The sequence below is a fragment of the Patagioenas fasciata genome, chromosome 2 (assembly GCF_037038585.1).
Source record: "Patagioenas fasciata isolate bPatFas1 chromosome 2, bPatFas1.hap1, whole genome shotgun sequence".
Lineage (NCBI taxonomy): Eukaryota > Metazoa > Chordata > Aves > Columbiformes > Columbidae > Patagioenas > Patagioenas fasciata.
Window position 1 is genome coordinate 92,330,116 of NC_092521.1, and position 21,750 is coordinate 92,351,865.

The window sequence follows — 21,750 nt, forward strand, 5'->3', positions numbered from 1 at the left end:
ACTACAGAGAAATGTCTTTGCCTCTCATTCACAAAATATGTCATCTTGGATGACCTCTAAGTTTGTTGGCCAAAACACTTTAGACCTCCTTTGATACATTACATTGTTCTTCCCAGTTCAGGCAACTGGGTTTAATTTTCAACACATAATTATTCTACACTTCTTTGTGCATTCCCTCTTCATCTCCCCAAAACTAAATGCATTTTGACAGTTACCACCAAGAAATAAAAAATGTTGTATTCCATGGTTCATTGCATGCAGTACTGGAAAGTGAATCATTCATTTCCTGCACAAGTGCTAGCATGTACTGGATTGACTCTTGATTTGAAATATATAACTGTGTGTTTGGCCTGATCCTGTACATCCCTAGGAATCTTAAAAGTTCAAAGGCCTTGGCAAGAACATATATTTGAACATTATTAGGGCTGGTCCACAGTGAGTGTCTTAATAGATCTAGAGCCTACTACAGCTACAGTCATTTTTAAAACCTGCTTAAACACAAGAGTTGAACCTTATCATGTAGCTTTCACAGACACAGATTTAATACTGTTGAACAGTAGTTCTTGGAGTGTTTTTTAGCCAGAATATGCTTTTTTTCCCCCCCAACCATTTATGAAAATTTTTTTTTCTTTTTTTACTTTTAAAAAATTTCTACACCTGATCATGTTCTTCACCTCATTCATACTGTAAGCTTAAATAAAAAGTTTATTTTGTATCAGTATCTCTTCAGCATTCATGGGTGAAGAAAGTCTTGTGTTTTAATCTGTTTTTAATTTGGGATGCAGGTAGGCGTTTAGGTTTATACAGCTGTTGTTGACTCTGTGTTCATGAAGTTCTCCTTTTTAATGTCTTCCAAAAAGTGGTTTCATGAGAGATTTGCATATGCATTTATTAATCTGCCACAGCATTGAGACTAACGTGTGCTGAGATGTTTTTCTCTTCTTTCAAAGACATTTTTTAATTCCGTTTTGACCACCTCAGCAATAAAGAACTAGCATGGCTTTTTTATACGTGTTTTTCCTCTTTTGATGTAAGGGCCTTTTCCTGTACTCAGGGGAATACATCCTCATTGCAACATGCCCAAGAAAGATTCAGGAGATAGTCCAGAGGCATGAATTCATTCTTAACCTATTGGCAGGCAATGCACCTCATTAGGAGTCAAAATACTGGATTTCCTGGATAAACCATGTCCCAGAGGAGAACATCCCCCATTGTTCATTATGGGGCAAGATGACTTTGCAGTGTTCCCATTGCAGGAAAATATAATCTGTTTCATCTTCTCTTCTTCATGTCATACATACAGTGACAAAGCTTCAACCTCAATTCACATTTAAAAAAAAAAAAATTCATTTAAGCAGATTAAATCAGCTGTTTGTATCCTTGTTTGTAACCTGGCTTTAGCTGGCCCCATAGGCTGGTAGGACTTTGTGGCAAGCATTCAGTCTTCTTTCTTTCGGATTTTCTTTATGCATCTGTGTCTGGAAAGACTGCTTTCTTCCTCAGGGGAAGATGAAGTACTCACTCTCTTCTCTCACTGTAATACTTTACCATACATGCAGTAGCTGAGCAATGGGGATCCCGACAAAGTGGAAGAACACTATTTATCTGTAAATTAAGTTCTTTGGATGGTTTTACTGTTCCCTGGAGACACATGCTTTTTTCCATCCATCCCTGTGTTGTTCAAATCATGCATTCAGATCTGTCTGGTTGCAAAGCAGTGGGCCACATTTTCTTTTGGTATACTTTGGCACATCTCTGTACTTGAGGGGATATGCTGACTGCTGCCACGGCAGGGCTTTGTGCAAAACTTTTCTTAGCCCAATGAATAGAGCTTTTTGCCTGGGGCAAAGGCTGAGGTGTTCTTTTAAAAGTCTGAGTTCCGATTCATGACTCCAACAACAGATGCTGAGGCATGTGCTTACAAAGGAGCTGGTGAACATCTGGCAAAACCACATTAGGGAAGAGGCTTGTCCCCTCATTGCTGCTGTGGGTTAGCACTAAAATGGGGAGGGGAAGAAGGAACTATTAGGCTATGAGAGACAAGAATTAGGGTTGCCCGTACAACTTTCTCCTTTGCCCTCTTATATACCCATCAGTGCTTTAGAGCTTGCTTCATTGCTACTCACTAGTTCTCCAATCAGCTTTTTAATAGATGTAAAAAGAAAAAACATCCTACACATTCATTTATCGTATTGCAGTCTTGGGGAAATGGATGTTACTGAACATGTATTGCTGTTAGTGAGACATGGAGTGCTGCTGCAAGCTGCTCAGATTAGCCTATGACTTTTCCCTGCAGTCTTGAGATATAAGTTATACCTTTGTAAGGATCTTTGAATTTCCACAGTGGTGTAAATAGGCATTAATATCAGTAAGAACAGAGTACTTTATCTTCTCTTGCTTGTATCTTATAGAGCTGAGAGAGGTGCATTAGAGCTGTTACTTCCTGTTTAAATATCCTAATTTATAAGTCAGATTTTCAGCTAGTTTAAATTAGTGTAATCTTAATGCTATGTCAAGGAAACTACCCCAATCTACTGGCTCTGTATCTCTAAATATTACTTATTTGTAGGGCCCAAAGCCCCATTGAATTTTATAACTAAAATAATTTCTAAATGAAACTAAACCACTTGAAAGCAGGACACATGATTAGCCTGTACTTAAGAACATATTTCTAGCTGTTAGTTTTTTTCATTGTGTTTGAACAGGTCTATCCAACATTATAATGCATTATGAAATGTTATAGTCTGACCTAAAATCAGTTTCACAAGTGAGGAAGCTGTTAGTAACCCCTTCTGCAGAGAAGCAAATGACTGGAGAAAGCTGGATTCTATTGCAAAGAATGACAGCCAGGGATCTGAAAGTTTGGGAGTATCAACACATGTCACACAGGGTTAAAGTTGCTCCCATTGAGGCAGAACTGCAGCTCTTACATGGCCTGGGTAATGTATTTGCAGATTTTTGAAACTGGGAGAGTTTGACTCACTGTGAATTAAATGGTATGCTTTATTATAGACAATAGACATCACTGCACTTTTCCTATTAATTCCTTCTGAAAATAATGCCTTCCTAGCCCTGTGCTGCACACAGTGAATTGGTAGGAAAAAAGTGATGATTGCCTAAGATTTATATGAAAATTGTCTAATCCAAATCTGTTCATACTTTTTTTATCCCCCAAATTCTGAATTAGGCAATCAGGGCAAAATAAATTTCCAAATAAAAGCAAACAATGTCCTTTCAGCCTCCCCCAAAACAGCTCTTCAACAACCTTTCAGGGGAAAAAAAAATGTTAATGATGCTTAAAGCTGCACTGACCACAAAATGAAGCTTTCCTGGGTTCGCTGCTGCAGTCTCACTTTTCTGCGATGTTTCGTAGGAGGTAATTTTTGTGTTGGTTATGATTTGAAAGGGCTGGCCTGCAAGCCAACCTCAATCAAATTGGAACAACATGTCACCAAAGGTCCTAGTCCCATGGTATGTGCTTGGAAATACAGCTCCCCAGTGTGGAGAGGTTTCTGGCAATTCAGTGAAACTAAACTCAATTTCCATGGTTAGAAATTGCTGCAGGAGCATTTCATTGTGTTGCCGTTGTCGAGCTCTGAGTGTGTGTGCAGAGGGGTGTGAGCTTGCGTGTCTGTGTGTGTGTGTCGCTGCTTTACTGCTCACGTTTAGGGCAACTCTCAAAGTTTGATTTGTGGACAGAAATGACAAATTTCTGTTAAATTATTGACATAGAAGGGAAAATACTTTTCTCCTTTGAAGTTAACTAAAACCAAATGGGATTGTTTCCCCAAGGGAAAAGTAGGAGTTTAGTTATGATGCATCCCCTCCCAGAAATCTTTCAAATTATACATACTGTACCCTCTGTTTATATAAATATGAATTACATGATTGTGTGTACAGGGTCATTTGTAGTTCAAATGGAAATGCAGTGCTGCTAGGCAGAGGCTATGGAGAGAGTGAGGGGATTCTAGGATCTGCCATTTAACCCTTTTCAAACATGGTTAAGTGGCTTTGAGTAGATCTGCAAGAGAATTTTGGCCCAGCATCCCGTGGAAACACTCTGGTTTTACTGGTAAATCTGCATTTCTGAGAAGCTTTAAATGAAAGGAGAGAGGCTGGTCATTTTTCATTTACATGGTGTGCTCTGATTGTACGTTGATGGTGACAACCAACAGTTCATGCTCTGCATTAGATTTGCTTATGTGTTCTCATCCAGCTGTGAAGTTCAAATTTTGCAAGGGATGTTTTCCCACATGCAGGATAACAAATTTGTCAGATTGACCTAAGGGTTGTTCTTTTCCAATTTGCCAGTGATTTCTTTTTCATTTCAGCTAACTTAATAATAGTTGGTTTAAATGTTGTTAAGCCATAAATAAATTGACTTCTCATATGTTTTTTCTCTGTCATACCATCGTGTCTCTCTGTGTCAGAGGATATACATATTTTGGCTGGGTGTCTTTCTGTCTTCTAAATGGAGAATGTATCGAATTTAATTTCACCACAGGACATTCAATTATGGTTTTGCTCTTATTGTCTATATCTTTGGACTTCATTTTTTGCTGCCTTGTGTCCTGCAAATTCTCTAAGGAAGCTTAGAAAGAATTGATAGAGTTCCCTAATTTAGTAGCTCTGGGCAGTCCAAATATGATGCATATAAAGTAGGAATGTCATGACTATTGCCTTGTAGACAAAAAGTCCCCTCCCCCACAATTTGATCAGAGTTTTCCCAAAAGCCTTGCAAGCTTTGGGCAGTCTGTGGCCTCTTTGAGAATACCTCCTCTCCACAAAATTTCCCATTAGATGAACTTCTTCTACTGCATAAGGTAATTTATCATCATTGGATATGTGTGGTGTCCCCCAAAGGTTGTCAGGATCAGGCTAACATATATGTTCTCTCCTCCTGAAATCAAGAGTTGGACTGAAGCCCTGGAAAACTGGTTGACATTGATTCGGAAATACTTCTCAGCCTGGGCAAAGTTAAGGCATCCAGCAAGAGCTCCTGAGCCAGTTCTGCTGACATCTTTTTGCAGTGCTGGTGCCAAGCAGGGTGCAGAGTTTGGTGTATTAAAATGCATCATTCACTCCTCAGCTCTTGCGGGGAGCTCAATCCTTTCCACTGCATCTCCTTCAAAGATGTTAGGAGAACTGCCCCTGCCTCGCTGGCAAATACAGGCTGACTGTAGAGTCAAATGCTCCTAAAACCAGTGACCTGTACTTCCAGATTTGCTGTGGGCAACAGAAGGACTTTTGTCTTACCAAAGATACTTGGGACTTGTTACTGGCAAGGGAGTGTTGGGCAAGTGGCTTTTTCCACTGCTTCTGATCTCTTCACTGCTGCATGTCCTGTGGTCATTCTTCGCTCTTTATAAATAATTTTGGACAGTACCAAGGGACATGTTTACCTTTCCATTAACAGCGAATTTGCCAGAGGCACATTCATAATGGCCTGTTAATAAAAAGCAATGCAGGTGGATACAGTTTCAGAAAGCAAACGCTTGAATTAGATACACAGGTATCAGTATTGGATTCACAGGTATCAGTATCTATTGACCCAACACTATATCTCTTCTGGTCTCACCTCAGGTAATGTTAGAGCCAGCAAGGTCAGTAGGTTTTGCCAGTTGAAATGGAAACAGGGCAGTTGTATCACCTGAAATTTGTAGCAGCTTCTCGCATTTGGAGATCACTCTTGTTTTTTGACAGACAAAGCTATGTAACTAATACAGAGGGTTTGCTTCCTGAAAGTCAGTTTTCCAGATGCTTTATTCATGTAATCCTAAGAATCTTAGCCTCAATATGCCTCCACTGAGTAAAATACCTGGACTGTTTATAGGTGTGCAGGCATCATTGCAAACAGTATCACACTTCCAACCCAAATGATTCTATGATTCTCTTCTTCCCTCTTTTGCTAAAGGCAATAAGAAGTCTGCTTCAGGCTTCTAAGCTGGTTTGAGGTTGCCTAATGAAAGTCATAGGCTAAGAGCTGTACACCATTTTTAAAGTACTGGCCTGTTGAGAATATGGATTGCATTTTGTGACTCTCTGTGTGCAGAGTTTGCAGCATTAAATAAAACGTATGAGTATAAGCTGTCCAATGAATAACTTATGCTGGAAACAAGAGTGTTCCCAGTACTAGCGCTCTGAGCTTCTGGAACAGTTTTCCAACAGGGCAAGAACAAGCTCACTAAGTACTTGAAAGATGAATTAATAATAAATTAATGAACAGGACAGTACAAAATGAGCCCACCAGAAGTGTAAAACTCTGTGAGCTGGTCATGGGACTTGATCATATGGATTATTTCTCTGCTAAGTAATCAGTAATGCTCGGTGCTTAGCACCGTCCCTTTATGCCTAGTTATCACAGAGATATTGCAATGTGAAATTCGAGCACAATGGGAGAAATCAAGCCAAGCTGCTAAGCAAGACGATATTCTATCAGTTATCGCTGTCTATACTTACTGTAGCAACAGGGTTATAGGGCTGTGTTACCTAGCCAAAACCATAACACAGAAAATAACTTGATTATGTGAATTCTGTCAGTGTTCATATTGGTGTTATCCGGCATTTTCAGATCATTCCCCTACTCTAATCTTCATGTTTTATATAATGGCATTGAGATCCATCTGCAGCCCAATATTCAGCCCCCTCTGTCACTCCCAGCTCAAATCCACACATTCTTGCACTCCAAGCTCAGCTCCAGTACCCATGGTGATGTTCAGCTTCAGTCCTCTGAAATCCAGCTCACCTTCTCCCCTTTACCATCTTCCTGCAACCCTTTGTATCCTGCCCAGTTGCCTCCAGCTCCAACCAGGCAAAAAAAAGACAAGGTTCTCTTGATCAGTAAGGAGATGTTAGGAAGAACCATAGTAGGTTGGAAATAGAGAAAAATCCAGCCTTTAAAACGTAAGATCTGAGCATTTAACAAACATTTTCACATTTGCACAGTAGCATGCTGAACCTTAACTCTCATCTCCTTCATTATTTAACTTTACAGCTTTAATGGAACATTCTCTTAATGAGCTACAGTAGAAGTAATTACTTCTGGCTGGGTATTTATCAATGGTAATTTAAATGTTGTTTGTCCTTTGTCAGATTTGTGCATTAATTTAAAGGTCAGTTTAGTTCTTAAGACTGAATTGGTAGAAAAGGCAGTGAGAAAAGCTTCATGTTCATGAGATTTCTTGTTCAGTTTACAAGTAAAAATACTGTTTTTTCTATTTGCTAGAACATAAAAATCTTAACATGGCCTGGGAAAGTCAAAGAGGGTTCTCTCTGCTATCTACGTGACCCTATTGTTCAAGCTGCACTTTGTGCATCTGCATTTTCTAAAATAGAGATTTTCAGCTTGTGATGATCAGATCTTAGGCACTCCACATACGGCTTCTAAGCCTCTGGGAAAAGTAACAAAGAAAAGTGGGTTTGCTATTAGGCTTAAATTTGCTTGCAGAACTGCACTTTTCCTAGTGGGGGAAGAACAAAACAACAACAAACCCCAAATGCAACAACAAAACAAAAAAAAAACAGAAACAAAACCCAAACCCCAACCAAATCTAGCAATCTGCAAATTTAAAAACCAATTTAAATAGTATGCCTAAATTTTATCCTATTGTCATATGGATGTCAACAGCCAAAAGACTAATGGGCTTTACACAGCTGTTACTGGGGAGAGATGTGGAATTGTGTAGACGCACCTGAAGGTGTATTTGAGCTTGCAGTTGTATTTAGCCTGTGTAGGGCTACTTCTGTGCTGGAGTTTAGAAATACGCATCTGTTAACTCTTGCTTAACCATCAGTAAGATTCTTGTCATTGTGTGAATTACCTTTTACCTCATACAGGTCCGATTAAATGGGAATTGCTCTCATTCAGATTTATCACACTGATAGGTGTTTGGGATGTATCTTACCAAAGCAGTCTCCAATCAGCTAAGCAAACTGTACTTTGTATTTTTATATAAACTGGTCAGAACAAATGCAGCTGGTGTGTGATGGCTGGCAAACAGAATTACTGCAACGCACAAGCTTGCAAATACTTCAGTAAGACAGAGGTCTGAGGTCTCGGATGAAATCCTTGCATCTTCCAGCTGAAATTATCCACTGAATGTATGTTTCTGCAGAATTAGGTCGTTCCATAAACATAGTACTTAAATTTATATATACATATATATATATATATACTTTTTTCTTTCTCCTTTTTTTTTTTTTTTTTAATTCAATGGCATTCTTCCTCACAAAAATTTTCCTAGGCAGGGGCTGTTGAAAGAAGCAGGTGTGCACTGCTGGTAGACTTGAATTATCTCTTCTAGCTGACTGACACGCTTTGGAGGGAAGAGCTCTTTGGAGTCCTTCGCATCACTTTAGTGCACTTTTGAGAAAGTTTCTGTAGAAAAGGCAAATGCTGAATATATAAAAATGCTGTTAGGTTCACAGTCTCTTCTGTGTACATATGCACACACACGGAGTTTACAATAGCAAAACCTTTATCTTGCTGCAAATTGCATTCTTAACCTACAGGCACCCGGTTTATGCGTGCTCTAGGTTTGGAAACTTAAGGTTGCAAACCCATTTGAGAATATGACCTAATCCCTCATTATTTGCCACCTTGCTTTTTCTTTTTTCAGCTTTTTAAATTGCCAGCTTTTTAAGGCAAGCTTGAAAACCAAGAAACCTTACACTGACTTCAGCTAATGTAGTGATAAGTGCAAAGAGGCTTAATTTGAATAGACCTTGAACATGTGCTGACAATGTTAGCAAGGGACTTTGCTAATATATAGTAATCCAAGATGACTACAACCTATAATCAGTCAGAGCTGTCAACAGGAAAACAGTGAGACAATTTGCAAATGATATTACGCTGGGTTTGGGAAAGGAAGTGAAAAAAAGACCATCATTTGGTCTATTCTGCAGTGGACAGAATGCATCCGTGATGCTGCCAAAAAGGCCAAATGTACTAAAAGTGAAACAACGGAGGACTGTTTATTGGGTCAGTTAAATATGCTAAGTTATTAGTTTGAATATAGTGATAAAAGTGCACTTTCAAGATTGTATTTTGAGCATATCAATTTACAGTGGCAAGGAGTAAAAAGGCACCTTATAAAACATACTAAAGTGCTTGTTGCATGGAGATAAACTCACATATGTGGGATTTTCTGAAGTTCTTAAATTGCCTGATTCCTATTTAAATTGATGAGAACTCCTGATGTGATTTTGGAAATTCTTCTAGTGCCTCACAGCATGTTTGGTCTTTCAATCTGTTTAAAAATCCAGCCTAAATTACTGAACTAATATTATTTCATCTACTTATTTACTACCTGAGGGGAATAACTTATAATTTTCCTTTGGATTTTAAGTTTATGGCTAATATTCACAGAGGCTGCAGTCACTATACAGGTGTCAGAGGCTACCAGGACAGGTATCCAGGTGAAGGAACAGTGGTGTACTCAATGTGATTTGGCCATGGGGTCAAAGGGAGGAGGGCTGTGAATGCTGACCTCTCTCACAAGTGAGGGATGGAGACTTTTGAGTCTACTCCTGAACAAACAGGAAAACCACAGGCAGCCCCAAACAGGACCAGCAAAGCTTTTAGGTAAGGGGCAGTAGCAAGGGGAAGCTGTGGACGTAATTTTTCTGAACTGTTTTGAGGGCAGGCTGTGATTTCAGTAGCTGTTTTTTTTGAACCAGCTCTAATAGCTGCCAGTGCATCTCTGGCAATATCCACACTCAGTTTTTCCTCCTGCTCCAGTCCCTCCAGCTCTTGCATTGCTTGTATCTTATTATTCTTCTGCAACTCTTCCCATTCCCTCTTCCCTGGAAAAGATTCAAAACGTTTCATAAAGTAAATAGTTCATTTGCAGTGCTACCATCACATAGGATGCTTCACTTGCGCAATTACTGTTAATTTAAATCAGCTGTTAATTTCAGTTCCACTAAAAGGATACCTACTAATTGTGACTACAACTGACAAATATTAGTAAATTTAAATGTTGTCACTTTTCCCAGCAAAAATAGTTTGTGCACAGCCAATGAAAATGGCAATTAACGATGTTAAATGTGTTTAAAGTTATGGCACAAAGGACTATGGTAGCTGATGCACAGCTAAAACTAAAGACAACTTTCCATTTTAGTAAACAAACAAAGTGAACTCTTTGTCCCAATGTTTTCCATACTGCATCCTTTGAAGACAGAGATATCTGGGAAATTCTGTGAAAGCAGAGTGCACAAAAGCATATTATTGAATATTTATTTTTGCTGTCCTTGTGGGAAATATGCTATGGAATTGGGGGAGTTGTAAGATTATGGAGGCTCAGATAGGGATGGAAGTTTGAGGGACAGGGTGTTGGGAAGCGGTAGAGCTCAGGGAAGGGGGTGGAAAGGCTCAGTCCTGCAGAGTTGTGCTGTTTCCTACACTGGCAGCAATACTCAGTCCTGTTTGCTCTGTTGTTTTGGGCAATAAAGCCCATGTCCGTTTTGGAAAGGGTCTGGGACACGAGACAAGTAGCTGTATGACAACTGCTGGAAATTATTTGGGAGCAGGGAAGTGGTGGACCTCTTTCTTTTCATATCTTGACTGTTCTTTGGAGAGCGGTGTTTTCATGGATTGTGCGTGTCCTTGATTTTCCCACTGAGCCACGTGTCCAGAACTCATATCATCTCCCTTGGAGGCATGTTCACCAACAAGTGGACGAAACTACCTAATAACTGTCAGAGTAGTTAATAGCTTACCAAACACATATTTATTTTTGTATAATTGATCAGGCAACTTTATACAGAGTCTACACCCATTTGAAACACTTCAAGAAAAAAATATTTGCTTAAGAGCAAGAAGTGGAGAACCATAGTCTATCTCTTACAGAAATCTTCCTGGTGTTTGGGAAGTCCTTTGGTGGTAGATAAAGGGAAGTTTTACTTAGTTCTTGTTATTAGAATATGCTTAGCATGTCTTAGCTGATTTAGTTCACGCATGCCTTGAAGTAAAAACCCATCTCTGTGAAGAAACGTCATGTTGCAACTGTCCTTCACAGCACAGAAAGTTGTGCACTCTGACTTAAACAGCCAAAGATTTTGTTGATGACACTGTGGCACAGACAACACCCAAGTCTCTATGTAAAGGAAGTGGTTGATCAAGGATATATCTAATTATCCATTTGTTAGCAGCCTGGTTTGTTCTAACGCTTACTTGGATTTGGGTTACGGTCAGATATTGAAGATGATGATGATTGTAGGGTGAACTGAGAATACAAAGCACTTTCACCACACTGGCTTCAATATGTTGTCATGTTATAATTATTATAGTATATTCATTGTCAATAACCTGCTTAAATGTTTGAGAACAAAGTGGTGTGGTTATATAAAACATTGTATAAGAAAACAGAGCTCTCAAGATCTCTTTCAAGCACTGCTGTTGTCATCTGCAATCCCCTTTGATCCCAACCACATATCTGCATAGTAGCTCTGAGGATCTGTGAACCATGTCTCCCTTTCTCCCTGTTTCAGATTGTGGCTGATGCTCGTTAGAGCAGCTCAGAGTATCTCTTTGAAGAACCATGGTGGTGACAGTGGCTGATCAAAACCCAAATGCTTAAGAATCTTGGTTGGGGGGAGGAAGTCCATATGTCAGAATCCTGTCACAGCTTGAAACTGTTATTGGAGGAAAATACGCTAACATTTAGGGCACTGGTTAGGAATCAGGAAAGCCAGATTCAGCTTTCAGTTTCCCAACTAACCATGGAAGGACTGTTTCATTCTCCCTGTTCCTTAGCTTTCAAGGTGAAAATGGGTCTTTTGTTCTCACAGAGGCTTGTAAGTATGATTTCATAAAGTGCTGGAGCAGCTAGGCACTCTGATGATGGTAGGAGCTCAGATGGGTGCGATTGGAGGCACAAGGTGGGGATGTCCTCTGGTGCGTGAGTGATTCAACCGCAAATGATGCCTATGGGTAGGACAGGGGGATGGCTGGGTGCTTACTGCTTGTCACTTCTGAGAGCTTCAATGTCAGAGCAGAGTGTGGTAACTTAGCAAGTCACATAGCAGTCACCTGGAAGACCACATTGAGCCTTACCAGCAATAGCAACTCATCTCAGCAGGTAATTATAACACAGTACTAATCTGCAGGGTTGTTATAGGAAAGCAGGCCTTACTCCGTGGATTACAAAGACTATCACCAGGTCTCTGATGTTTATATTGGCCAATTTTGTAGATCCAACAAGGTGGAGAGGATGTGAGCTGGAAACTCCTACTCTGCTGTGTTGGCCCCATGATTTACTAATTTACGGCTCCTGTAAAATGCTGCTGATGGCTTCAAGTCTAAAAAACATTTTTCGGAGGATCATATGGATGAATTATGTTCCCCTGGAAACATTCAAGGCCAGGTTAGACAGAGTTCTGAGCAACATGATGTAGTTGAAGATGTCCCTGCTCATTGCAGCGGCGGTTGGACTAGATGACCTTTGAAGGTCTCTTCCAACCCAAACTATTCTATGATTCTATGATTTTCAGTTATGGAAGGCTGTGAAAGAACAGGCACTGTCTGAGTCTAGAAATCCAGGCTGAGTTCATACTACAGACAAAAAACTTGAAAATGAATATCAGATATTACTGCTGGGAGGAAAACACAGAAGTCATTTTGAGATGTGTCTATAACATGAACCTGCAATTAACATTATACATAACTTTTTGCCTCTTCAAGTGTGAAACTGAAGGACAAGTACTAAAAAAGCTTCCTAATGATAGTGCTCGGATGTGCATAGTGTTCCTGACATTAACCTGACTTAAAGAAAGAGTCTATAATATCTCTATGCCTTTTTTCTTGGAAAGGGTTCTTCCGATTGCCAGTGTCAGAGCCTGACTGCCCAAATGAAGTGATCTCCCAGTAGCTTTGGGTTTCAGTCCAGGCAGCCAGCCTGGAGTCCTCATCTTGCCAAGGAGTGCTCCCCATGGCCAAGGTTACTGCTGAATGAAGCCACAGTTACTGCTGAAAGACCTGTGTAGGGAAATAAATGGGCTTTCATGTGAACTTTTTGATGGTGTGACCTTTAGGGCTGCTCTGTGAAGACGAGGCTGTGTAAAAATATGATACACATGATAAAAATAACTTGTCATTTCTATTTTTAGGGAAGGAATTGAATACTTGTTTGCAGATTCCAGCCTCATAGCACCCTGAATCCAAAACTGAGGCCTTTTGGCCCTTTCGGAAGCAAACATTAATTTAAAGTGTACATCTGGCACAGTGCAAAGAGAGAACATTCAGCATCTGTCATATTCTATTATCTTGCCTTGCTGCTGTTAGGCTATTATTAGCATTTAAGCTAAATATATCTTCCTGCAAGCTGCTATCCATACTACCTTTTTCAAGTATCCATTCCTTTTATTGCCACAAGCTGTTCTGTATATCACATAAATGAACCAGGAACATCACTTTATGGACTGTTATCATATTTTATTTCTTTATTTTACTTTAAATGAGAGGAAAGCAAACTTGCCAAATGTTGTTGTATGGTTTGAAGAAAATGACATGCATTTCCCTGTCGTTTTGGGTGAGGGAAGTGAACAGAGGTTTTCCTAATGCAGATCAGCTGCAGGCGTTTGGTTCCACACTAGCAAGGGCCCATATGCTGTCACTGGTGTATAGGTTTTTTCTTGGGGCTGTAAGCCTCTAGACTGACTGTTTATTTCCTTTTAAGCTGTCTTTTATAATTAATTATCTGCCTTCTCTATCTCTTCAAAGCTGAGTGAAATAAAGACATCGTAAGGGACTAGAATTACTCTAAGCAAGAAGTTAGCTTAGAAATGCTTCCCTCTCAACCTGCTTTGCCCAGCAGTTAGAAAAAACTGCCCCAAAACTTTTGAAACGAGTCATGGTTTTTAATTCATATCAGCACAGATCGTAGCTGCTTGCCCAAGAGCGGTGCCCTTCCCTAGGCTGCCACGAAGGATGCCCTTCATGGGCAGCCAAGTTGCATTACAGTTTGGCAGGCACTCGCACTACATCTGTGCCTGTACACCAAGCAGTGCCACCTTCTGTTCCTAGGTCCTAGGACAGGATAGTCCACGTGGCGGAACACAGCAGTCTCGGGCATTGTTTTGGGCTGGGCCTGGTAGCACTCTCTCAAGTGGTTTCCAAGGTGGGTGGATGCTAGTGTAGATAGCCAGCGGTGCTGGGGAATAAGGGAGCAGTGGTGCGGACATGAGCCTTCCCTGCCCAGGGGTTCAGTCCCAGAAAGCAATCTTCACAACATTTAATTTCAAAGCAGGGCAAAGGAGGGTTTTGCAGTCCGAGGCTTGTCTGCAGGGGGAGTCTCACCACCCCAGCTCAATAAGTTAGAGGGTAGACACAGTGCTCTGGCTAGAAAGCCTGGGCAGAGCATCATGTTAACACAACTAGGCAGCTTCTAGTGTCTGAGCTGTGGCATTCAGAGTTATACCAAGTATCGCAGAAGTGCCTGGAAATGATCTTTTTAATTGCTTGTTTCTGAGGCTGGTGGTTGTTGGGTTTTTTTGTTGGTGGGGTTTGTTTGTTTGTTTGTTTTCTGGAAGAGTCCCCTGGTGCAGACAAGAATAAGCTATTTGAAGTTGGCTTTGTGTCAGTCTGACAGCAAAGGCTCAGTAAGGTGCAGAGACCTTGTTCTGAATCTGATCAACTCCCTCCTCTCCCCAAAACTCCTCTTGGGCTGAGCTGCCTTCTCAGTGCAGTAAGGTACTCCTACACACCAGAGGTACTTGGTTTTAAGCTAATCCTATCTTCTAGCTGACATTATTTATTTATTGTTTTACATTATTTATTATAGTACTGTACTTGTTAAATATGAAAACAGTACCAATACGTTAAGGGGTTACTCTTTCTGCCCTGTGCAAGTCACCCTTTCACATATGAGCAAAGACCCACATAGACCCAGAGCAGACCAGCTGCTGAATCCTTCCCAAACATCTTGCAGGGGCTGAGGCTGGCAAGGGCAGGTCTTACCTGCTTTTCAGTGTCATGATTGCAAAGCTGCACCCGCAGTCGTGCTGACCTGCGTGGGTGAGTTAGCTGGAGGGAGCAGTCACGCTGCATTACAGCTCAGTCGCAACTGGTTTTCCCAGTTTGAACATCAGCAGCCATAACCTCTCAGCCTCCACCCCTGGGGGCTCAGCAAGGTCTGGACTGCCGGCATCCCACAGGAAGGATGGAGGCTTTGGAGCTGGTGTGCGAGCTGGCCGAGACAGAAAATTTGAGCTCTGCCTTGGGCCAACTGTGCAACAAAGACAAACCTTGCATTACAGGCGTGCTGTTGCTCTGGAAACTGGAAGCCTTCCATAAGCAACACAATTACTAGCTGGTTATCACTTTTGCTTCACCAAGGAGGAGATTTTGTTAATTTAGAGAAGGCTAAGAACACAGAAATAGATTTTTTTTTTTTTTTTACAAGACTTCCTTCTGATAGCCTTTAAAGAAAACACATTTCTTTCTCTGTGATCACCATAGGACCTACCTCCAGAAGGCAAATATATGAAATCTTTTCTATCAGTCTCTACACATTTCCTGTAGAAAGAAAAAAGATTACTCTCTGCTCTGAGTTACCTCAGCTTGAGCTGGCATGGAGTCTTGTTTAGTGCTCAGTAGCAGCTGCATCTCTTCAGCTTAAATAGATATGTGGCTGTCGCTTACCTCAGCTCTTCTCCTGACTTGTTAACAGAATTATTATTGCAATGTGCACCTCTTAAATCTAAACATTAAGTGGTATTTGTGAACACCTCTTCTCCCCTTTCCTTCTGGCTGAATTAGTTCCTTTAAGGAGCTAATCTGTAAGGCTATCAGCCATGACAGTAAGTACAGGTGTTGAAAAATATCCTCTTTGCGGGATGAGAGGATGTCTTCTTCCTGAAGTGTGAAAGAAAAGGCTCAGCTACAAGACAATAGGATTTAAACTTTTTTTAAGCTGCTGCGGTTCTTGATATCTAAAAATGCCTTTATAGTCTTGCTGCCCTTTGCAGTGTCTTCTGAGATCCTGAGTTTTCTTAAAATACCTGTGTTTGGCTTGGCACTGTTTGAGGTGCCTTTTAAAGTGAATATGAATGAAAGGGAGTGGTGTCTACTGAATATCCATAAGCAGCAAAGAACTGTAGGAAATGTGTTTTATCCCCGAGAGTCTGAGGAGCCCACAAGGCAGAAAACCCCTTGGTGGCAGCTGTGCTTCAAGAAGGGGGTACGGTGGCAGCAGGGAAGCCTCTGAGATTGCCAAGGATGGGAGAAGGCACTGAGCTGCCCATCACACTTCCTGCAGCTGCAGCAGGCAGATGTCTATCAGGGTGGGATGGGTGTGAGGCCGCTTGCCTTTCTGGTACAAAAGAGCAACTGAGCGCAATGCAGCGGGGAACGGTCTCTGACATTTATTTTTGAAGGGTGTTTAGAGACCACTGCCTTTGAAGACTTGCCCCTGTGTGCAAATAGGTGATAGAAAGGCAGTCTGAGTACAGCCACCTCAATGACGGGATGCTGATGGGAACGGAGTTTGTATTTGCAAACTTAAATAATCTGGCAGTCCCTGCTGTGGCCTCATGCTATTTGGGTCTATCCCAATTTTATTGAAAAGTGTTGTTGAAAAGACATATTTTGCACACTAGTCAAAAGGTCAGAGCAGACCTCGTCAGAGTTACTTTAAATAAGATTTCAGAACAACTTTTTTTCTAGTTTAGTGCTCTCCAGGATATTTACTAATCCCACTCTGTGATAATTGTTAGCAATTTTAGCAGCTGTTCTTTCCTTAATTATTATCACTGGTCTTTCTTAGTTTTAGGTTTTCTTTGTTTGCTGTTTGCTTGTTTTTTCTCTTCCAAAACAAAAGGTGATGACCAGGCCCTTGTATCTCAAAAATATCCCTTTTCCTTTGCATAAAAATGTGTAGTATCTGGAGGAAAACATCTGAACCCCGTCCTTATCACATTGAGATAGAAATTATTCCCTAATTCTAGTAATGGAGTAATCTTGGGAGTCTTCCCCCTTTCAAGAAAACATGAAGAGTTAAAACAGAAACCCAGGTGTGTTGGGCATACAGCTTTATAATTGATAGATAGCCTGGATTAAAATCTTTCTAAACCTATAAAGCATAACTCCCACTTAATAACACATGGCACATTTTGAAGTTATAAATAGCATTTGAAAACATTCATGTTTTTCCATCTTTCCAGGTTCTCTACTCAATTGCAATGGCTTTTACAAGCTCAGGGAACTCACCGTTTGACATACCCACTGGCACAAGGGCAGAAATGACAGCTCCTACAAGCTTTGAAAGAACTTCCAATGCTTGAAAAAGGGCTCCTCTGTTCATTTTCTAAGGCTTAAAGCTGAACTGGCCTAACAGAAAAGCCTTCTGCTTCCATGTGGCTCTATGCAAAAAGAGCAAACGTAAATTAATTGTTAAGCAAAAATGTAAGCCAGAATTATGGTTACTAATCCACAGCTATTAATTTCAAGCATTAGAACTTAAATCCAGATCAAATACATGAAAATGGAGTGTCTGGTAAAGATCTACATATAGACTCCATTTTACCTCTTAATCCTTTTCCAACTTTAACCCATCACACTGGCATCTTGACATTCACTCATTATACCTCATGTGAGCCCAAAGGTTATGATCTACTTGCTAAAGCCACAGTCTTCCAGTTCATCCTCACATGAAGAGCTACCCCAAACCAGTGTTTTTTTTCTGCTCAGTACACCAGACAGCGTACGCAGCAGGACACCAGCTCGCCAGCCAACACCAGTCGAGGATGGCATGAGGACCTCTCCTCCTCTCCTTGTCTCTTTTTGTAGCATTCACGTACTCACAGCCAGGTACCTCTCTAGTTTTTGTGGTTCAGAAGAAATTCAGTTCTTTCTCTGAGACTCCACTGGAGGACACAAACTCATGCAGCCTAGATGCCGCGCTGTGTCTTTTGTACTGGTGTGATGGTTACAGAGCAGATGTGGGCACATCTGCACAGTGGCAGAAAGTCTGACGGCAGCGCAGGTCTGCCCCAACCCAGCTTATATGGACTACAAGATGCATCTTTGCTACTCTTGTTACCTCTGGCAGCTCTATGCAGGCTAAAGGTAGAAACATTTCTACATTTACTGACGCTTTCACTTTTTATAGGTAGAATTGAGATTGACGTAACTGCCTTTCCATTTTACTCAGTCTAATTCACAGCCCGTACAGAGCAGATTTTGCTGTTGCCCTTTCAGAGGCAACGATGTACTTTCCTCAGTTTTAAACAGAAAAAGCATTTCCAGCAAAACTAAAATGAAAAGCAAATACCATGAAACAACTCAGAGTAATGATATGATCTATTAATATTTATTTAATTGCTGCCATTTCAGGTCACTTCTCTCAATACTTGATACTGTTGACTTCGAATAAACTTGAAGCTATAATTGTTTGCACATAAGTATATCGTTGATAGGGTGGAGATGGTGGTCAGGGTTGGAACAGAGTTGGAATTGTCTGCGAAATGCATACAGGGACTTATTTCACTTTTAACTGTTTGCTTTTGCAAGGAGAGCGGTCCAGTCGTCTTCTTGAATTAATATTTATAACCACTTTCAAAAAGTGTTCTGATCTGGGAAATAATCATTGCATATTTTTAGATGAGATTTCTGAGTAAAGAAAGTAGTGGTTTGGTATGTGCAAATAAGATGATGTTACTATTTTTCAACTGTACCTACCTGCAGTGGAGAAAGTAAGTCCAGCAAGTGAAAGGAAAAATTTGAGCTTTCATAGCAAATACTGTTTTTAGCCCACTTCAGCCTTTGAACTAAGATTATACTCAACCACTTTTTCCCATTTCGCAAGCAGACCTTGGAAACCAGTACACTAAAATTAGGAGGCATGTTTGCATTGTTAACCTCTCCAAGTGCAGCACTGCAAATAGTCCATTCCAGCTATGTCATTATTGTACAACATAGGGTGTGTTGTTGTTTTTTTTTTTTTTTCAGAAAGCAAACGTCATTCTTTATTACTTTACAACTCTTCCACATTGCTTTAAAAAAGTACCAGCCTTTGCTTGGCAATATGAGTGCAAAGACAGAAGCTGCCCTTACTGCAGTGTTCTTGCTGACCCTGTAAGCACAGGAGCCTGGGATTGTCACAGGTGCTTTGGAAAGTTTGTCTCTGGCAGATAGAAGTTCAGCTGGAGGGAAGGTGGGAATTCAAAGTTATAAAAATCAAGCCTATTTTCTGTTTTCAGGAGGTAGAGAAGGGATCACTAGAATAGTAAGTTCTATGCTATATTCAAAAGTATGTTATTAGTCCTGAAAAAAATTAAATTAACAGTGTACCATTCTGCTAGTCGTGTAATCCTGGTACCTGGGAAGTTATACATCTAAGAGTATCGACAAAGGTTTTGCATATACCTCCTCATGAATACAGATGAGAGGGTGTATTTTAAGGTGTAGTAGTAGACTCTTTTTTTTTTTCCTGAAAGCTCCCAGCTGATGTTAAATTACCTCTTTACCATTTCAGTGCTTCATATGCCTGGAACTGCTCCTCACAACTTGTGCATAAAACAACCAAGAGACCTAATTTGCTTAAATAAGGGTGAGGAGCGATTTGCTAAATTAAGACAACTGAAAACCCAATGAATCATTTTCAACTAGAAACAGGTAGTCCAGCTTTTAATTGCATACAACCTAAACACTGGCACTGCCAGAAGAAATTAACTGCTGTAGTTAACCGCTCCTGGCACCACGCTGCACTCTGGAACAGGAGTCCTGTGGGGTACGGGCTCCATTCACAGCCATGTGTACAATACGTTCCCCACCAAGCACTGAGCAGGTGTGGGGTTTTGAACACAGACTGAAGTTTGACTTCCAGGCAGAAAATTAAATAAGGATTTTTCTGGGGAAGGTAGGAGATCTCTTTTAATTTTGATTTTTTTTTTTTTTTTTAAAGACAACAAGAAAATTTTTAAAAAATTATCGTTAGCATGCCAATGAGGGAAACTTCCAGGAACAGACCCGAATTTCTCCACTTTGCCACCAGGTGTCCGCCATGAGCAGGGAAATCTCACGACCTGAACGATCCCCAGAAGCTTGTATCCACAGCATTTTTGAAGGTATGACAGAGAAAGGAAAGTTTGAGTGTAAGCACATGTTACCGCAGAGTTTTGGATGGCAGATATGCTATGAAGGCTCTTTGGCAAGTGAAAAATTCTGCTGGTAGCCCTGCAATATATGCTTAAAACTTGTATGTCAGTCTGCAGCAGCTGCCGAATACAGAGCCTTTGCATCCCTCCAGGCTCTTAGATACTTCGCTCTCCTCCAAAGTCCTAAAATCCTCTACAGACACTTGCCCTTTCAGATGGCAGGAATATCTGAAACCTGTTGCTGTAGGTGACCTCTGTAGGAAGACCTTACTCCTTCACCCCACAGCAAGCTGCTGAGGGACACAATGACTTTTCCAGGTCTGGTAACTTCAGCTGAAACCCACAGAAAGCATGCACATCTCTGGGAAGCACTGCTGAAAAAAAGTGAAAGACTGAAGTTAAACTTGACAAAAGGTGCGATGACTTCCTAAGGAGCGTGTTAGCTTCCTAGCTACACATCAGAACTTACCTTAAGAATAAGGTAACTTAACAGGGAAGTACTGGAGGGTTTGCTGTGTGTCCCTGTCCCCAGATTGCATCAAACTCAGATGCCCAAATGCTGCCAACTGTTATTACAGCTGCTACTTACTGCAGTAACCCCTGTGCAAATGGCAATATTTCAAGTATTTTTCTTTCAGAATAACGTATAGGTGATACACATTTGAGCATTAGAGAAGCAGAAACGCCCAACAGCTGCCCTGGATTTTAATGCTGCCTGTTGGTAAACGTGTACCATCTTTGCCTGACTTGAAGGGGAGCAGGGGACACTTTGGGTGGAACCGTTCATTCTTCAGAGATAATCATATAATGGGACACTTCCCTCTGTCGCTGTCAAAACAGGAAGCAGAGGCTACAAAGCTTCAGTGGAGGGAGCGACATGAACAGGCTCAGAGACTGGGAAGCGAATGGTACAGAAGTGGCTGCTCTCTTCCCTCACCACCTGTGGGATAAATACCCACCTGGGAAATCTCCCTCACTGGCATCAGGGTTTCAGTGCCTCCTCCCAGCCTCCAAATGCCCCTCCTAAGGCAGCCATAAGATGTTTCCTTGGTGGGCTGAGAGGGATGCAGGACAGCTCGTGTATTGGGCTCTCCTTTCTCAGCTGGACCCCACACCACTTTGCAGGAGGAGAGAGGGGTGGTGCTCACCCCCTCTCTGGGAGTGAGCCCTCCTCTCCCTGTTTAATCAAACCAGTCCCATTGCTCTGAGCTGATAAAAGTGGATAAGTGGACATTGCCTTCCCCAGTCCTTAGGGGATGACGCAGATCTCTTTCATGAAGGTAATGGGGTCCAATATAGCAAAAGGAGCATGTTGGGTCCATGCTGTCACATGCACCCTCACTTTCAAATTCTGAGTATCTTCACAAACTAAAAAATAAAAGGGACAGTTGCAAAAGCAACTTACATACTCTTCCCTCTCATCCCTGGGATATCTATGCTCAAATCTCCTTAAAGATGCCTTTTTTCTTTCCAAAACAAGCTTTTAAATACCCAGTATTATGGTGTTCCTTGACCCGTGCAGTTAAAACATTCATCTGTAACCTTGCTTTCATATGAGCAAACGCTTGGTATAACCTCTACTTCTGAAAATAACATATTCTGTCTTGAATATTCTCAGCTGTGTCTCTGGGAAACTGAATACGAGCTTATTGCCAG